Below are 20,073 nucleotides of genomic sequence, written 5' to 3' on the forward strand. Positions count from 1 at the left end.
TTGGGCAACCAGAAGTAATACAATCCAGTGTCCAGAAGGAGAGCAAGCAAGTAAGAGTATAACTCTGTGGCTAAGTGAGGAAGGCCCTGCCCTGGGAAGGAGAGAGCCCTGTGATCTACCCCTACTCTTCATGTTGTTTATACATTTTATATTAAATAGTCATTAGTTTTATCTGACCCTGTAATATATACAGTTCTGAAATGTTAAGACCTTTTCACTTTATAATTTCCTCCAGTTGAATAGGGGTAAAAGAAGAGAGAGGAAAAGCAAAATAAGATGGAGGGGTATTTGTCCTACTTGCCTTTTTTGCTCATCACTGCTGAGAAGCTGTTGTGTTCTATGAGCTATGTCCTGATTTATACTACTGTTTCAACATGTGTATTATTATTATTTCAAATTAAGTGTTTTCTTTTAACAAAAACAGCCATTCTCATGGTGTTGGGTTCACATTTATGTGCTTATGCATCAGTAAAACTATTTTTAAAAAATTTTTGCTGTCAAGATGTCAGTGAAAACCCAAGAAACAGTTTCTTCTGACAGCAATGGAAGCCTAGAAATATCATGTTAAGAGTCACAGGACTGCAGAGAGCCTTGCACCTTTCTCTGATGATGATGTCACCGAATGTAGATTTAGGCAATCATATTTTTGATATATGGCTTCAGCACTGGGCTTGCACTTCATTGCTGATCTCTTCTTTGTAATATAAAGAGTGTGAGGATTTTGTTATGTTTTTGGAAGGCAGTGTGCTCTTTCTGCACAGCACAGCATAAAGAAAACTACAGGCAACTGAAATGTGCAAGTGTTGAAAACAAGAACCAATGTATTTTAAAATAACTATTATATATTAATGAGCTTATTTATATAAAATATAAATAAAAAAGACACAAATAAAACAGAAGTTGATGTCAGTGGTCATAGGTTAACTGACTTTAATGTAGCCATAATGATATACATCACCCTGTATTTTGCATTTTCTTAATATGAGATATCCTGTACTAAACAATGATTTTAGGATAATGTTTTTTAAAGACATTTCTATATACTCCATAGCTAGAGCATCTGAACTCCTCAGTTTTTCAAACTATTTATCCTCAAAGAGTCATGGTAAGGGAGAAGAAAATACTCATTTCTTCATTTTAGAGATTAAGAAATGAGACAGAGTGGGATTTATTCAGGGACAGAAAACTGAATGTGGATCTCCCAGATCGCAGACTAATGACGTAACTGCTTTGACCTCCTTCTGAACTGTTAGGATCTGAAATGTGAAACTAAAAGAAGCAACTTTTGTTTTTAATAGAAAGTTTTGCATGGCATAATCAAAACTTTATAGTTGATTTCAAGGCACTTGTGAGTTTAAAAAGAATGTGAAAGTAGATTCATGCAATATACTTCACTGGTGGTATAAATTCACGGTTTATCCACAGTAAGGAGACAGCATAGGCAGCTGCACACCTGCCAGCTTCCTCCAGACTGGTTCCATAGGAACCATCTCTCAGGGTGGCTACTACTCTCAGTAGTACTGTCACCAAGTACTCCACTGGAACTGCCAACAGTGATACCAATTATGATGTGACCATCTGCAGAACTGGACTAAGACAAGTCCAACTTTCACATGAACCAGTATGTCAGGTAGGCCAGCTCTCTTCCCAGATCAGTGAAATGCTACAAAGCCTTGATGTTAAAGCCTAACCTTTTCAGTGTCAGACAAAATACTAGCAAAATCTAACAGTGTCATAAACAGCCAATCCCTGGCAGCTTCTACCCAAGCTTGGCTGAAGCCTGCCTTCCAAAAAACCCTCTTTCCTCCTGATCCAATACCTACTTAAAAACAATAAAGCAATGAATACCTTAAATAAAAAAATTCTGTACTACAGTGTCTAGCCAAGGTATCTCATCACAGATGTAGAAAGCTATAGTTGGAACTTTTTGATTATAAGGTAACCTGTATAGCACACTATGAAAAAATGCTCCTAGATACCATAATGTATAAAACTGCTAGGTTTTGTGCCTTGATTCACTTGTGTGGTTTTTGGAACCAATTTATATTTTCTCACATTCTGCAATGATATATTGTTCATACAATGAAACCAGCATGAAGATGACTACAGTTGAGAAACAAATAACATAAAAAATACAGGTACAAGTTTAAGTTAAAAGAAGATACCCGTTGTGGCTCTCTTACATAGCTAGAGGCCACATCCTGTTCTTCCTGAGGTCAGTGGGTACTGCTCAGTGTTTAGCTTCCTTGAAAATCATGTAGTGTATTTCAATGCTTTGATATGGATGGAGGACCCTGTACACACACATATTTTGAAATCTTAAAATGATTAGGGGCAAAGAAAGTTATTGAATAAAGAAAGGATATGTTGATAGAATTGTGTATAGATCTGCAGCATGTACAGCCATTGGTAAAATTTGTTACATTCCCCTCCCCCCCCGGTCTCTAATACTTTAATATGGTCATAACGATTGACACCAGCTGAGGCTCCATGCTACAGACCACAGTTGACAGTGATTGCATTGACATGTATTGTTTCTATTTCTCCTGAGTGGCTGCTAAAGTCAGACAGGCTGTTTATCAGCTGCACCCTCCAGAGAGTTAGAACAAAATAGACATTGCACTGGGTAATCTGCATTGCAGGCATGTCTCTGCCATGTCACAGGTAAGTAAACACTTAACCGTGACCCGTTGGTATCAGAGCATCATCAATTCTGCCTTCTTTCACCAATCATCTGCCTTCTAGAAGAGCATTTTCCAATGACTCATGCATTATATTAAAAACTTTCAAAATTAACTAAAAATTTGACACACTTGAAATAAGAACAGATAGCTATAAAGTGAATAGATGGCTATATTTCACTCTTAGGGCCTATTCCTCCTATTCTCCTATTTTCACTCCTATTCCTAAGCCACTTGAGTTACACTCTTATGGTTAATAACAGCAGAACCACTCAAGTTAGTTATATTTACCCCATCGTTCTTTATTATGATATATGACATAGTAAGAAAGAGGGCAGGCATATAATGCCTCCAAAGAGAAAATTTTGCCTTTGTCAAAAAGACTGAAAAAACTTCATATCTGAAGGCAAAATGTTTTGTGCAAGCAGGGATATTTTTCAATGCGTGTTGCAGGAAGTGCCAATTCAAGACTGACCAGAAAACAAAATGTAGTGCTAGAAGCTACGTGAAAGTGTAAGAGGACGACAAAGGCTCCGCTTACTTTAAGGGAGAAACAGCATCAGGGAGACGCCCCAGGTGGAGGAAGCACTGTTACAGTCATCCCAGAGCTCAATCTTTTTACAGAGAGGCAAGCATGTCTTAAGATGATGCCTTTTATTGAACCAACTGCATAGTTGTGATATAGTTAGTTAAACGAGCTTTTACTTGTAAGACATTCTCCATCAGGTCTGAAGAGTGAAAGCCAGCAGAGCATAGTAAACTATACATGTATGATGGAATATTGCTATTCCCTTGGAGAAGAGGGGAAGAAAATAGGTAATGAAAAAGCTAAATATATATGATTCAAAATATAGGGTGTTTGACATTGTCTCAGTGGTTCCTTGATGAGGAATAATGAGGAAAGGATAAAATGTAATAATAAGCATTAATAGAGAACTAAAGGTGTAGGGTAGATGGGGGAACAAGGATGCAAACCTTAGAGCTAAAGAAAATTTTAAAAATAGGAATTTTTATTCTGCAGGCATTGACATTTGTTTCATTTTTACAAAAATAAAAATATTAGTAACAACATTTTACAGTGTTTGTTTGTTTGTTATTCCCATCATGGGCAGCTGAAGGCCGGGGCTAATGGGCCTTAGCCACCCCCTCTCCCAACTGGGCCAGCGGCAACAGCTCCAGTGCTCTGCCACTACAGCATTGCATCTAGCATCCCCGCTGTGCACTCTTCTGCTGCTGTGTGCACAGCACCAGCATGCGCTGGCCCTAGAACGGTCCTATGGGAGGGAGGGGTAGGGTCAGGTGGGCATGCTTCACCCCACCCTGCCCCCCAAACAATATTTTCTAGCGCTGCTTGTGATTCCCATCCTTTCATTCCCACTGCTCACTCCCTTTTTCCTTCTTTCAGCCTCTTGTGCTTTTTTCCCTCTTGTTGCATTAAAAAAAGGAACCAGTAGGAAGAAAAAGAAAAATAACCCCAAACTGAAAATACTTTGTAAAATCAAAAATCAAAAAAATTTCAAATATGATGTTTTTCAGAAATATAATTTTTTTGAAAAGGGTCTTTTTCGGAGTGAAAATACTAAGCAAGTATAGTCATTGTAAATAAAAGGTTTCACTTCTAATAATGGAACTAGGTATTTGGGAGAAAAACAGCTGTAGCCAAAGAGTCTAAGTTGCAAGAAAAACATAATAAAATGAAATAAATAGTTCTTTGTTCTTAGGATAAATCTTCATAGATTGTAAGGGGCTGGAAGGGACCTCGCAGATCCAGCCCCCAAAAGTGAAATACTCCAGGTGAGGCTTGAACTCACAACCTTGGTATTGCTTCACTAGTACTGTATTATAAGTACCATGTGCTAACCCATTGCACCACTGGAGTATGTTATTTTTCATGCATGATCTCAAAGATATCTGAAAATATGAACCCCAGAAGATAAGGCATTGTAAGAGCTCCTTCTCCTGCTCTCTTCTGTAGCATATAGTTTTCTTGAGGCTCTGTTTTTGTACTACAGACCTTAAATTTTGCTATCGGACAGTAGGAGTGCATTGTGGCTGCAGTATGGGGAAGCTGCTGGAGTGAATATTCCTATGTACAATTTGGTTAAACATCATTTGTATAGTTGCCCATGATAAGAGCAGACAAAACTTGATGACCCATGTGGTCCTTTCCAGTCCTATGTTTTAGACACAGTTTCTCTCCTCGTTCCTCTAATGCATGAAGACAAGGGGATTCCAGGGTGATGGCACTAGACACTTTTGACAATGGGAAGAAAGAGAGCAAATGGGAAGCTGTAGATTCAGATCTTCAACACTGGCTGGGGTAGAATTTTTCCAAATATTTGACTTGGTCTAATAAAATATATCAGATTTACCCGAAGAACCTTGTCTACCAAATTTGGATTGCACACCACACCATGTAAAATGTGTAGCAAGGCCCCTTGGGTTGTGTTTGCTTAGTGCTTCAGTGTATTCTTTATACCACTGCCGAATACTGTAGTATATGAGCACTTCTGCTGGATGCACAGAAGCTACCTCTAGTGCGATCGATGCCTCTAGGAGCAGCGTCTTATGCTGAGCTGTTTTTCAGCCCTTTGCACATTGCAGTCAGTGGTTTACAGCTACCCAACTTCCCCTTACAGTTATCATACTGTAGTACTGAGATGCCACTGGTATTTATTGTCCAATGTTAGGGAAATATGGTGACATTACAGCTAACACTTCAGCTGGTATCTACATGGACAGACAGGAGTGGGTGAAGTGTGTGAAGTGTATAGTCTAAATAAAAAGCAATCCTGACTAATGCTAGGGTCCCATGATACTAAGCATTTTACGTCTATTAAGAAAAGGCCTCTGCTGCAAAGATTGCCAGTTTAACATGTATGCTTGTTATCCTTTGGAATGAAAGGTCTTATCTAAATGTAAATATTTTAAGTGATTAATTTTTTAAGTGATTAAATCTTTAAAAAGTAATTAGACTATAATTCCCTGCTGAACACTTGTTGTTTAAATGGCAACTACATGTGGTAAGTAGTTTCTAATTGATTAAGATATGTGCATTTATGCAATTGACTTAAAATGGGAGTCTTTGGATCCTAAAACTTCAAGTGTGAACTGAAGCTGGCACTTTCAATTCCAGCTCCAGTTCCAGCTGTGGCTTATCTGCCTTTGAAGTACTCACAGTTGGGACTGATACTTCTCTCCACACACAAAGCAGTCTGTGGTTTTAAAACACAGGTTCTAAATTTACTAGAAGCTTAGCTGGAAGTCACTTTAAAGCACTGAGTCTCACTGCAGAGCCACCTCTGGGTATACTTCAAAGATGGGTGATACTACTCCGTTACCAGTCTTTGACGTACCCTTGGATATAGTCTCATAGCAAAGGTAAACCAGTAGCTTTGAAAACAAAGGTTTTATAACTATATTTATATTTGGGGTGACAATAAGCTTAGTTCCTTTTTCAGCAAAATCTTATCTAATCCATTTTTTAAAGTATTTCTGACACACTGGAGTCTGTGTGCTTACTCTTACTCTGCACGAGTTTTGCTTAACAAAGGAGTGAGAAAGCACCCTGTGTTTTTTTTTAAAAAACAGGCCTTTCTATGTTGAGAACAGCCCCACCTGTGAATATTTCACAAGGAGAAGCTACAGCTGTGCGTGTAGCTGAAACTGAAAGTACTGGATTTATCTGATGCTGGAGGATTCATTATTGAACAACTTTGAGGGCCTTCTCATTCATTTTAATATTTTTTTAAAAAAGGAATATCATATCCCTTTGGGTTTCTGAGGACATGAAAAGGATAATGTCAGCTACAAATTCTGATCCGTATATCCATGTTCCATGGTCAACTTCATTACAGAATGGAACAGAAACAAAAAGAAAGATAAATGGTTTGTTGTAGAAATTCTGCATTGCCTCCATCTTCACACTACACCCACACAATGACGCCATGAGAGGTGAACCACAAAGGTTGTGTATTCTCTTTGATGCTCCTTTATGATATGCAAAAGCAGCCTATACTTTTTTTTAAATGTTCATGTTCAGCTTTATGTTAAAAATCTCAAGAATATCTGGTCCTCCCTCCTCCATTCTTTCTGCTGGAGGACTGGGCCTGGCATTATTTAAAAGGTAAGGTCAGTTGAGTGCATATGGACTTTTATGCACTATTAGGTCCATGCCCTTAAAGGTATTAAGCACCTATTTTTTGCTTTAGATGCATTAAAGGGCTTAGTTTATTTTAAGGGAGGAAAAAGACATTTGCATTATGTAATTGGTCCATTTTTGTGTTATTTTAATAGAGTAAGACCCTATATATACCAGATAACTTTATTCCTGTGAGCAGGTTTAAGAGGTACAACTCAGGTATGTGTGTACATAATTTAGTCATTGTTCGTTAACCTGAACTGAAACTTTAATCAGTTGCAAGGAGAAGCTGCTGATGATACATCTTACAACTCAGGCCCTGGCCTCAACAGCATCTTATAACTTCCTGTTATCATATTTTCCCTTCTGTCCCCTAGGTTCAGGCACATGAACATATTTAATTTCCCATAGCAGAAACTCTGTTTTTGTGATAGCTTATCAAAATGATATTTTGTATCCTTTTGATTTATCCAGGCCTGCGCTTAAAGTGTTTGCAGTCTCTTCTCTCTCCTTCCAGGATCTCAGCGTCTTTCTTGTGCAGAAATCATTTGGGATATGGAAATTAGATATCCATATGCCTAAAACCCGTAATAGGTTTGGTCTGTTAGGCAGACTCATGGTACCCTTAACACACATGGGACAGCACTGAGTTCAGCACAAACCAGAGCAGTCATGGCCACTTCCATTCAAAGCTACACGTGTTGGTGTTGAGCATCATTAATTTACATGATATCATAACAGTTAGAGCACACAAGTAGCTGTGCCATTGTGTAAGATTTCTAGGGCTAGAGAGATAGTAAGTTAGAGGGAACACAACTCTGTAGCCCTAGGATGGCTGAGTGCCAGCCCTCGCTCCCAACATTGCTTATAATTTTATCTCAGTGATTCCCAAAGGGTGTGCTGCCAGTGATGGAAGTGTGCCGCAAGATCCCCCTGTGTGATGAGGTAAATGCTTTCCTCCCCTATGTTATACTTTGTGCCTATCCCACCTATTTTAGCAGCACCTGCTTTGGGGAGTGCTGCCACAGCTGCTGCCCTGCCCTTCCCTACACCCCAGCAGCCCCTTTCCTGCCTTCTCCTCCTCCCCCATACTCTCAGCAGTGCACTGTATTGTGACCAGGCAGGAAGGTGGAAACCCAGACTGAACCACACTTTGCAGTCGGGTTCAACCCCTCCCATGCTCCCATGGCCAGTAGAAGGGGCTGTGAGGGTGGTTGCTGGCATGTGAAACTCTGCAGGATCAGCTTCAGCTTCAGCAGCAGGGGCTGCCCATGCCCCCTGAAGTTCAAACCAGGGGTTGGGAGAAGGCAGACAGTGGAAAGAGCAGGGCACAGTAGGGTGAGGTCTTGCCCCCACTACCCTTAAGTGGTACCAGCCAGATCAGTGATTCTTAACTTTTTTAGCCCCAAGACCTCCCTTCATATCTTTTCTGAATTTAGATATAAATTTTTAACTGGGGTGCCCCAAAGTTCAGAAAAGTTATGGAGGGGGTGCCTTGAGGAGAGAACAATTGAGTGCCACTGGTATAGAGACTAATCCTTTGTTTAAACAAACATGCATATTGTGCGATTTTTTTTTTTTTTTTAGCAGTACATCTCAGCACTGGTATGATTTCCTCTGGCAGGGGAATGAAATATGTTATATGTTTTGACAAGCATGTATACTTATACCTTTTCAGTGCAACAGTGAAGTAAGTGTGCTGCCAATTTTAATCCAGAAAAAAGTGTGTCCTGGGTATGAAAAGTTTGAGAAACACTGCTGTATCCAACAACTATTAAATACAAACTCTGAAGGAGCCTGGGAATGTTATTCTCTTCCCTTCCAAAGGATTGCCCTCTTCACTGGGTTAGAACTGTGCTCCCTCCTGCTTATTCCTATTTCCTTTCTAAATGAGGGTTGGGGGAGAGCAGACCTACTGTAGCTTAGTCTGGTCAGTCTGGTCAGGGCACCTTCTCAGAAGGAAGGAGATATCTATCTCAAGAAATAGTTAAAAGCATATCTTTTACTTCTTTGGTGAGCATGCTAACCACTGTGTCACCGTTGCTATGTCCTTGGTCTGTGTCTCTAAAGGTGGCCTTGCACCTAACAGGACAGCTTAGATACTGAACTCCAGGAAGTGGTTTTAGACTAAATCCCAGACTCAAGTCTGGGAAACAATTAATTCACAAGTCTTGGATTCTTTAATTGGCAGCAGACTATTTTACTGTACATTAAAGCGTCATGTAAAAGAAGTGTGACTTTACACTAATGCACAGTAAAATAGTCTACTGTGCATTAAGTGTCACTGAAAAAGTAGGCAAATGCACTACTATGCATTAGTGCAGCCTAATGCGCATTAATTTAGTACCGCAGGGCACTTATACACATGTGGGAAGCCTGCTTTGAAATCCAGTTCATTGGAGCAGACTCAGTTAATAGAGTCTACTAGAGCACGTAAATTGATGTGCTCTGGCAGTCTCGCACTTCACGGGTATCACTGGTGTAGTGCATCTCTGGTCTGAGAAAATGGCAGTGGTGTGCTTTGAAATAAAATACTTTTGATGTGCTTTAGTTCAAAGCACCCCACCACCATTTTCTCAGAATGGGGACACACTGTGCCACTGATACATGTGACCCGCAGGGACTTTTAATTTGTGCGGGTTGCTAGTTAAGTCCCCAGTGCTGCATCAGGAACACATGTAAAAAATGCTCTCACATTGAAGGTACTAAATTTTTAAGTGCATTAGAAAAGGTGCATTAATGCATGTGTAGATGTGCCCAAGGATGCCTAATTTAGGGATTAAGTCTGGGAAGAGGTGATAGTTCAGAGAACTGCTCTTTGGCATTTTCTATGGGCTGTCTTGGTGATCTCCTCTAAGTGTTCTGGCTATTGTGAATTGTACTCCTAAGCATTTCCATTTTGCTATGTAGAGAATTTAGGCTCCCAGCCCAAATTTATGAATTCCACTCCTTGGTCTGGGTACCTAAGGATAATTTTATGCATCTGGCCCTTTATGCTTTTACCATGTGCCCATCCAAACACACATGCACACAAAATCTAAGTGTAGAGTTACCTGCAGTTCCTATGGATACAACTTAGCTAGCACTAACCTTTTAAGATTCTGCTAACAGCATAGCTTCTGCAGCGTGGAGTACAGTGTGGTTTTGAAAACCCGCCCAACAAACTTGGTATGTATGTGGGGAGTTAGCCACACTGAAGTCTGTACTTCTGCAGGTACATTTCTACCTGTACACAAGCTGCAGCATATGTGCATTTTTGTTGAGGCATTTGATGTGATCTTTTCTTTGTGTACTTGACTGTTTTAGTTTTGAAACGCAAAACCAAACCAAACCAAACTGAAACTAAAATGAAAGGTTGCATGTTTAATTTTTTAAATAAAAACTGGGCAATGCAAACCCTAAGCATATTGTAGCAATATTAATTCATTAAAACTGAACTGAAGCAGTTGGAGGAGCAGTGCAAAATATTTGCATTGAATGCAAAATGAATGTGCACTGAGGTTTTATTCAGGAGTCAGGGGCTTTGTGAACTGTAGCTGCAACTAGCAGAATTCAGTAAAATAAAGGCTGAGTTTTTCCACACACAGCTGTGTCTTTCCCCAGATCATAATTGGTATTATTTGTCATAAAGAATAACTTAGAGACCCTATGTACAAATGAAATGGCCATAATCTTGACTGACACACTGGGGACTGAACAAGAGAGCTCCAGAGCTAAAAGCGGCGGTGGGTACCACAGTACTTAATAGGAGCTTTCTAGCTGGGGCTGTACTGGCTTGGAGTCCAGTTTGCCTCTGGAACACATTTACCACTGCGTTTCATAAACATACAATAAAGAGAGAATCCCTGCAGTGAATTACTTGGCTTCCCTCATTTCCCTTCCTAATCCCAGGACAACCCTGAAGCCATTAAAGATAAGGAATACATTGTTGGCATCTCCTGGAGAGAAAGATGATTATGTAGTGATCTCCCCCTTGAACACAGTCTCAAATGTTCAAATGCAGAGAGGTTGGATTACTACTATCAGTCTCTGGGAACCAAGTTGTACAATTTACTGTAGCCATATAAACACATGCTGTGCCTACCCTGGCAGTGTAAAGGAGTCTCAAAGTGGGTGTATATCATATTTTCACTTCCAGTTAGAGACCCTTTAAACTGCCAGAGTGGAAAGTCAATTATGTTCAGTCTTTAAAGGACTTCTCTGTTCACTGTGTGGGGATTAATGAGTCCCATTACCTGATGGGAGTTGTATTCATAACCCCAAGCAACTTGGTGTAGGGAAAAAATGGATTCTCACGAGCATTTGGCACAGTCTGTTTTATTTTAACAAACTGACTGAGCACAAGTTAATTTTATAAAGCACTGTATACTTTTCTTCTCCAATCCTGATACAGCATGTGGCATCTTGAACCAGTAAACAAGGGTTGATTTTCTCAACAGGCACAACCTTGGCAGGAAACAGCCAAACAGTCATTACGGGCAGGGAATGGTCAGTAAGTTTGTGACATTGTTTGGAAGAGAAGCCATCATATAGTTGAGGCTTAGGGAATACAGCAGTCTAATGCTGACATGAGTGCGGGAAAGATGAGGTGCACTCAGTGTAACCACTAACCATAGTCACTGGTTAGGAAGCTGGATGGTGCTTTCTCTCTGTCCCTGCAGTAGAACAGATGACAGGTCATCTCCTCTGGGAACTACAGAGTGATGGGGTAAAGTCTGGCCCTATCAAATACTGCGGCAAATTCTCAATTGACTCATCTGGGCCAAAATTTTCCCAATACAGCTTGACAAAGGCAGAAAATCCTGCAGGAGATTCCCATCTGTATAGAAAAAATAGCAGAAGAAACATGGAGATCTGTTCATTGCTCATCTCCCTGTTGTTTCAAGGGAAGAAAGCTAAAATCAGGAGTGACAGAAGCTAAATTTCTTAGGAGGAGAAAACTTAGTGTTTTGCCTTTGCAACATTTGGTCTTAGACATTTCTATGAGCAACAGGATTATGCTAAGAGGCAAACACAAAACTCAAAACAAATGGAAAATGAAAATATATTCTGAGTAGCATCATGTCCCGCACCAGGAGATTGCAGGTTTCCATCGCTTTATGTGGCTTCTGTATGTGTGAATATATTGAAAGTTATATTGATATTGTAAGTTCTTTGGGACAGAACTAAGCTGTCTCACACTGGGTGCATCTACACATGTGTTTTACTGTGGAGGTGACTAATTAGCTCCTCAGTAAAGCATCATTGTCTACATGTGTGCCCACATTAGGGTGCAGTAAATTAGCTCCACTGTAGGATAGTACTATCCAGGACAAGTGGAGTAGTTACATGCACTGAAACACACATGTAGATGGTGACTGGAGCTGGCTGGGGCACGCGGGTGCTGTGAGGGGGCTGCCTACTGGCTAGCCCCACACTGTGGCACCCTTGTGCCCCAGGTAACCCCTCTGCAGCATGTTAAGCTGGGGCAGAGCAGCCCTGGCCTGGCAGGCTGGCCCCCCAGACATCCTGCCAGCTGGGGCTGCTTCACCCTAGCTCAACATGCTGAGGTCCCAGGCACATGTTTAAATGCTGCACCCAGGAGCAATAAACTCTGGTGTGAACCGCACCAGATTTTATTGCTACATGCTAATTGCATGTGTAGATTACACTACATGTAATTCATTGTGCCCAGCACAAAAGTGCTTTATTTTGTAATGTGTTACTATAATACAAACAAAAAAGTATCAATATTTCTGACAAAAGACTATTTTTCTAAGCAAATCAACAGTGATAAATATTTATATCATGACAAATCTCAATGGATTGTATGTAACATTTAGGCCCCCTCTACCTATTACAGGTATTGCACAATTAACTGGTTAATTGCACAATTACCTTAAGAGCAGCTACACGTACAAAGCAACTATTACATGGTAAAAAGCTCCAACCAGTTGTGAAGTTAGACCTTGAAAACATGTACTAACTTTATACTTGGTTGCGATCGACCTTTAATTTACACATGTAGCCGGGTCTCCCTAGCAGCTGGGAGGCCCATCAGCTGACAGTGCTGCCAGCTGCAGGGGTGCACCTTGCCCAGCTTGAAGCCCTCAAGCACTGGGGATTGTGGCTGCCATGATCCCCAAGGCTCGGGGGTATGTGAAACCCCCCAACCTACAGAGGCCTCTTGGTGCCAGCTGTGCCTCATGTATAGCCAGGACTGAGAGGCCCATCAGTTGCAGGGTCTCTTGGTCCTGGTTGTTCATGGCCCCTATGGATGGGAGCTCCCTATTCAAGGGGGGCTGCCAGCTGTGGGAGCTTTCTTCTAGCCAGTGCAAGGGGAACCCAGGATCAGGAGGCATGGAAACTGATTGCCTATATCTAGGTCAACAAGGTAAAGTGACAGGATGCTGCAGTGAGAACAGCAAGTTAGCTGGCTAATAGAAAGAACTATACAAACAAAACCTTTGTCTAAGTCATTGGAAGTTTTGCCATCATTATCATCTGGTTCAAGCCATGAATTTACAATGTGAAAAGTATTGTGCTCCATTATGATAGGATTGTTATGATAGGACTACATAGTGTTTCAGAAAGTATAAACCTAAATTTATATTGCACTTTTTAAAGGCCACTCTCAGCCCATGCAGTAAATAAAACCCATGTTGATTCCAGAGACGCAAGATTGGGCCCTACAGAAACTGCTTTTCTTGCTCACAAAGAATAAAAATAAAAATAAAATCCTAGTGAAGTAAAGAAGTATTTGTGTGACCAGGGAATATATGAGCAACTCAGAATCATGTTAACTTACACATGTTTCAAAAGGCTTTTTGTGGAGGATGGGAAAAAAACAAAACATTTCACAGTGAATAGTGATATAAAACCAGTAATTATCTTGCAAATTTTCCTGGCAAGAAACACCCACATCTTCCAAGAAAGTGAGACTAGGATAATGATACTATACCAAGCACCTTATTATCACTATACAGATCAGACTTCTATATGGAATCAAGACAACATAAATGTTAAGAGGGAAAATTCATCCTGCAAATGTTTTCTCTTTCTACATGTTCCCCTAAGCATGGAGTGCTTTCTCTGGGCGGATCCATAAGGCTCCAGCCTTTCTTCCTAATATTCACAAAAATAAGTCAAAGACAATTCTTGTTTTAATTTATGAATTAAAAAAGAACAATTTCATCATAGTAAACAAATGCTTCCTCTGACTAACCACGTGATCTTAGAGCTGTGATCTCTGACTTCTTTTCCCCTATCCACTCTCTTCTGCTGTGTTTTACCCAATTGGTCCCAATTATAAATGAATACTTTCTTTGTATCAAGGTAACGCCTCAGAGCTGTGGCCCAGACCAGGACATGATCATGCTAGGTGCAGTACAAAACAGAACATAAACCCAAAGGGCTTATTAGCTATGTTTAAAACCATGAGTGACTGGTGCCTCCTGAATCTGGGGAGTACCCGCAGAAGCCGCTGATGGTGGCAGCCCTGTCAGGGGGCACCAGCCCTACCAACAGCATCAGCATCAGTTGTTGGGGGGGGCACCGGCCCCGTCAGGGGGGCATGTGCACCCCCTACCAGTTGCCTATGTTTAAAACAAAAGAAAATATTTCACTGTAGACACACTGAGGGGGTGTAAGGGAACAATGAGACAATATGATCACAATATACCCCCAATTACCTAACCACAGTCAAAGTAATTTGTATGCGCTGTGGAAGAGAAGAATACTAGGAATGGATCTGGAAGTAGGCCATAAAAGGTAGCATTAAAGGAAGCACAGTGGTGCTTTTCCAAAGTTTAACTAGTGCCAATGGATGCTGATATTATTAACTGGTCTGAGGCAGGTATAAGGAAGTAGGTTATGAAGGGCATTAAAAGCAAACACCAGCAGCATTTCTTTTATACACTAGAGAAGAGGGGAGCCAGCACCTTGATGCAAAGAGAAGGGTTACATGATTAAAGAAAGAGGATCTTTTTAATATCATTGTGAATGGGTATGAATAAGGAAAAATTATATTGGTCAAAGCCAGAGGAAAGGATGGCACAGTAATCAAGCCGTTATGGGGCTGGATGAAAAAGGCTGTATCTTAGGGAGGTTATACAGAAGAAAGCTGAAAGATTTATATATGGAAGGAAAGACTTGGAGAGAAGTCTGTGCTGAAGTTGATGACCAGATTATGGTCATAAGTAGCAGGCAGGATTAGAAGTGCTATCTACTATGATCCAGAAAGGAGGTGAGTAGGAGGTTGTGGGTAGAAAGTGTAATAGCTCTGTTTCAGTCATTTTGGATTTAAGCTCATTCATAAATAGATATGAGAAAGAGAGAGAGAAAGAATAACAAAAAAGACAAGATTTTAGTTTGGATAGAAGTCTGGATTAGAGAGGGTAAATTTGTGAGATGTTAGCGGCTATGTGGCAGTTGAATTTGTGGATGAGACTACCCAGTTATAAATTGCAGAGGAAGAAGAGAAAGGCAACAAAGACAGAGTACTATGGACCCCCTACAAAAAGTGGAGGGTAAGAAGGATCCTATGAAGAATACAATGAGGGAATGATTAGGTATGTGGGAAGAGAACTAGGAGTGGGCAACATCACAGGACCTAAAGGACAAGATCTCAAAAGCATGGTTTATTGTGTTGAAAACAATGGAGGAGAATGAGGTACTGATTTTGAGATTCTGCCTTGTTAATTTCAGTGGAGGGCATCCTTAGTCATGAAATAAGGACAAAAGAACAGACTGAAATGTAGTACTTACGGGCTATTCATGATTCTTGGCACCAGAAAATACAAAATCTTCAAAACAGCCTGTGAAGAGATTTCAGAGTCAGATCTGGACATGAAGGAAATTAGTCTTTAAAAATATCATGCCATGCCATGTATTTCCATTGCACGTTGCTATAACAAGGTCAAGGGCCCCATCTTAGAAGCTTTTGGAGAAGTACTCCCACCAACGTCAGTAGGAGTTTAGCAAGAGCTATGGAACTGGGTCCCACATGATGCTTTGATTACACTCGAAAGGGACTTAATAAATAATTCAAAATGTCATCTATTTTTAAAGCAGGAAGAAATGCTTTATTTTTCAGTAAATATCATCATGGAATGATCAATGCTGCAGTGATCACTACTGCAGGGATCAGACAGTGTAAGAGCCAGTGTTTTCAAAGGTGGCCTTAAAAGGTCTCCATTTGAGCTCCTGCAACTTTTCAAATGTACACATGTTCTTCTAGCATTGTCATCCACATGCCTAGATGATAGGGTTTGCATGCACAGCTCCCTATTTATCCATATGAGTTTTTGTTAAGGATCAAAATTTTAGCTATTTAATTTGCAATTTAAACAAAAAATATCTAACAAAAGCATAGGTACGGGTATGTGCCTGTGAAGCTGGTTGTTCACACATGGAAGTGTCTTTTTGAGAATTTGGCCCCAGATACTTGGTGCACTTTTGGTAATATTATGGTTTATTGATCTAAAATCTAATTGAAATTGTTATTAAGCAGCAGTCCCCTTTAAGTTTACTGGAGCTAACTTTCTGTTAGTAGCTCTCTGATATTTCCTTACTCAACTTCTAACCCTTTCTTCAATCTTCACTCCATGACTATAGGTAACTTGACTATTCTTTGCTTTCTCTCAACTTCACAATCTTGGAGAAAGTCAAAGATAACCCTATTTTTATTCTGTCTTCACCTTTGGCCTCTTGTCAAATTGTTGCTTTTCCCTTGATAGCTCTTAGTCTATCTTTTCTATTCTTGCTGTCAAAAATCTGGGTCACACCACCATTTTCCCTGAGAGAAGCTGGCAGAATAATCGTCCTCTTCTGCTGCTCTGAGCATGTCTCCTCCCATCAACAAAGACTCTTCTGAATATACTGTTTCTTTCCACAGGAAGTTCACATCTTTCCGACCTTTACAGCTTTGAAATACGCTTCTCACTTCTCATCTCTAATCACTCCACATTGACACTCCCCTTAATCTTCCCTTTTCTCATTATTCTGCCAGCTGGGTGGGTGTGTCTACACATGCAGTTAATAAACTCCAGAGCTTATTGTTCTAGAGTTTATTCGTGCATAGCATATGGAGCCCAGTCAGAGGGGCCTGGGTTGGCAGGGAACCCAAGGGGTCAGCTTGCCAACCCAGGGCTGCTCCAATGGGGCTCCAAGCACTAGGGTGCTTTAGTGTGGGGCTAGCTGGCAGCCCCCATCCTGAAGCACCCTCATGTCTCAGCCAGCCCTGTCACTGTCTACACATGTGCTGCAGGGCACGAAACACCACCACTGCAGGGTAGTACTTGTGTTTAGCTGGACTGCCCTGTGGTGGTGTTTATTAGTCTACTGTGACACAATGGGGTCACACATGCAGATGGTGATGTTTTACTACAGAGCTAATTAGTTAGCTCCACAGTAAAAGCCTGGTGTAGACATACCCAGTGAAGAGGGGATTATATAAACATAACATGCACGAGAGAGAACTGTCATATGACAACTTCATACTTCTAATGTCTGCAACAACACTACTTTTCTTTTTACAAAGCATTCTCCTTCAATTCTCTCCTCATGTTACATTTATTTTTTTAGCCTGGACTTCCCTTCACTATAAAACAAGAGTTCTCAGGGCTTGGAGACACAGAACACTTCACCTAGTTAAATGTTGTTTAAATGTGAGACAGACATACCAGCCCATGGGACTGGTTTAAAGCCACCTGGAATGGTTCAAAATTGTACCTGGAAAATCAGGTTCTTTTTTAACTGGTTCACTGTGAATGGTTTCAGCGTTACACATGGACACCAAGAGTTCTGTGACATGAGTCTGTTTGGTCCTTCAGGCATCCCACACTGTATCCTTACCCCATACTGCTTCCCCACCCCAAATGCTGCAACTGAATGTTGTGTTAGGTGGCCAGAACTCTACGGCCCCCTTTTCCCCACTTTTGTTGGCACCTCTGTGAATAACCACTGCTTGTTCATTAAAAGTATCTTTTGAAAAATCAGCCCTGCTCGAATGTGCCCCTTATCATGATCCTGCAGCCCTATGGAACCCACAAGCATTAGTTCAAGCACCCTTCCCCTATTCCCCCTGGTCGCACCATATCAGGCATGCACACTGCAGAGAATAGTCATTTGCAGATTATTGACGTTTATTAAATTAATTTTTAGGAGATGGGAAAGGAGAAAGGTGAAAATACCCCCAGCCACAGGCCACCCAAAACATGGGTGCAACTCTTGCCTCCTCATCCACTGATATGCATGCCAGGCTAAGAGGCTGACTCCCTCCACTCCACCCTTTATTTTAGAGCTGCAGCACTTCATGCATAAATGTGAATCAGTTCCCAGTGATGTCCGTACCCTGAGTTTAATGTTGGGATTATAATGATGGCTATAGGAACACTGCATGGATAGAGAGGGGTACTGCTTATTACTGTTCTCTGGATACATGGCCCCTTTAAATTTCTACCAAGAAACTAAACTCACTTTGTCAGATAAATTCCACATATGTGATACGTTAAGGTTGCTTTTTTCCTAGTGGGCAAAGAGAGAATCATAAATAAACAAGAAGTAACATCTAGCAGCCTGCCTTGCCTTTACAGTTTCTTGACATTTTCATTTTAAATTAGCCTTAAAGAAAAGTCCTACAGACTTGGAGATAAACTTGTTCATATACTTTATTATTTTTTTATTTCTTTTCTCAGTTTTAATTATAGGTCATTGATATTTGTATGGAAGCAAAGTTCTTGATTTTGTAGCATTCACCACTCCTGCTTTTTATTTCATATGGATACGTTAATATTTATACACTTCTTGGGAGATTTGTTTTGTTCTTTACCTGAAGTCACAATTATCTGTTTGTGACAGCCCAACTGGTTGGCTATGGCTGATGATTTATTATAAGCAATAATAAGACCGGATAAACTAATAAGTAAGAGTAAGCATGGTTTTTCACATCTTCTATAATGGAGAGAGTAAAGAGGAAAAATGCTGTATTTACCTGAATCCAGGAAAATTCTGAATTTAAGACAACCCTCCCCAGTAATTATATTCTATACATAGAAAATGTATGTGTTATCAGAAGGGATCCAGGTTTTCCATTTCCCATGATAAAACGGAGTAAAACACAAATTTCCCCCTTACCGGAGTAAAACGCGGGTTTCTCATTTTAGCAAAGAAACCGTGGATTTTGCAGTTTTGGAATGAGTGCTCTGCAGGCTGGCAGAGTCCCATCCTGCAGGGGGCTGGGGGAAGTGGGAGGAGGCTGGTTAGGTAGGGGGCACCATATGCACATTGTCACTAGGCAACCTGGAGAGCAGCTCTGGCAGGTAAGTTGTGTGGTGGGGGGAGATTAAAACCCCCATAGGAAGAGAAGGAGTTGGGCAGGGCTGGGGCTGAGGCTGCTGAGCAGCTGGGTGGTACATGGGGCTTAGGGCCCGCGGTTGCAATGCACAGTGGCAGGGTCCCAGTGAGAAATGGGATGGGGCTGCAGGTGGCTTGTCTGGGGGGAGGGTATGGCCAGCTCTCTGCTCCTGCATGCACTCCTGGAGGAGTGGGGGGCACGTTGCCCTCGTCTGGGTGTGGGGTGTGGGTACAGGTGTAGGCTGCTCACTGCAGGGGCTACACAGGAAAGCTGCTTGCCACTGTGAACTCTGCGTTGCCTTGGCAATGAGTCTCCTGCATGCAGACCCATGCTGCAGCTCCCACTGTCCACAAGCATGAAGGGGATGTGTCAGCAGGGCAGCATGGATCTGGCAGCAGCAAGCAGCTTTCCTGAGTGGTCACACTGTGCCCTGCAGTGCTAGGTCACACATGCCGGGCTGCAGAGGTCCCAGGGGAAGGCACCAGGGTGGAAGCCTGAACCTGCAGTGGGCAGCATTCATCCCCAACCCTGTGCACAGATCTGGAGGGCAGGGGTCCCCCCTGCTCCCTGGGAGTGTGTACCCTGGTGGGGGGCCATCCCCACTGCCCAGCTGAGCCTGCAGCAGGGGCAGGGGGAATGGCTCTGCTCCATTCCAGCAGCTACTGTCTCCTGCCAGGGGCAGGGGGCTGCAGATCCCGGTCCCTGGCCCCGTAGTCCTGGCACCTGGGGTCCCCCTCCAGCAGGGCTGGATGGAGCAGAGAGCTGTGGGTAGGGGTCAAGGGGCACTAGCAGGGCTGGAGGGGCTTGAGGGGCGAGTGAGGGGTATTAGCAAAGCCAAGGAGTTGGGGGGGGTGGCGAGTGAGGGGTACCAGTAGGGCCAGGGGGCTGTGGGGGGCGCCTTTAATTTTACTCATGGA

General features: G+C 41.7%; 1 non-coding gene across 1 annotated transcript; it reads right to left on the minus strand.

The window, feature by feature from the left end:
* Nucleotides 1–4,467: 4,467 nt before the first annotated feature.
* TRNAI-UAU lies at nucleotides 4,468–4,560 on the minus strand. The gene is given in 2 exon segments: nucleotides 4,468–4,503; nucleotides 4,523–4,560. It is a non-coding gene; the product is annotated as a tRNA-Ile (tRNA).
* Nucleotides 4,561–20,073: the final 15,513 nt, after the last annotated feature.

This window comes from Crocodylus porosus, unplaced genomic scaffold (assembly GCF_001723895.1).
Source record: "Crocodylus porosus isolate Cpor-Errol unplaced genomic scaffold, CroPor_comp1, whole genome shotgun sequence".
NCBI lineage: Eukaryota > Metazoa > Chordata > Crocodylia > Crocodylidae > Crocodylus > Crocodylus porosus.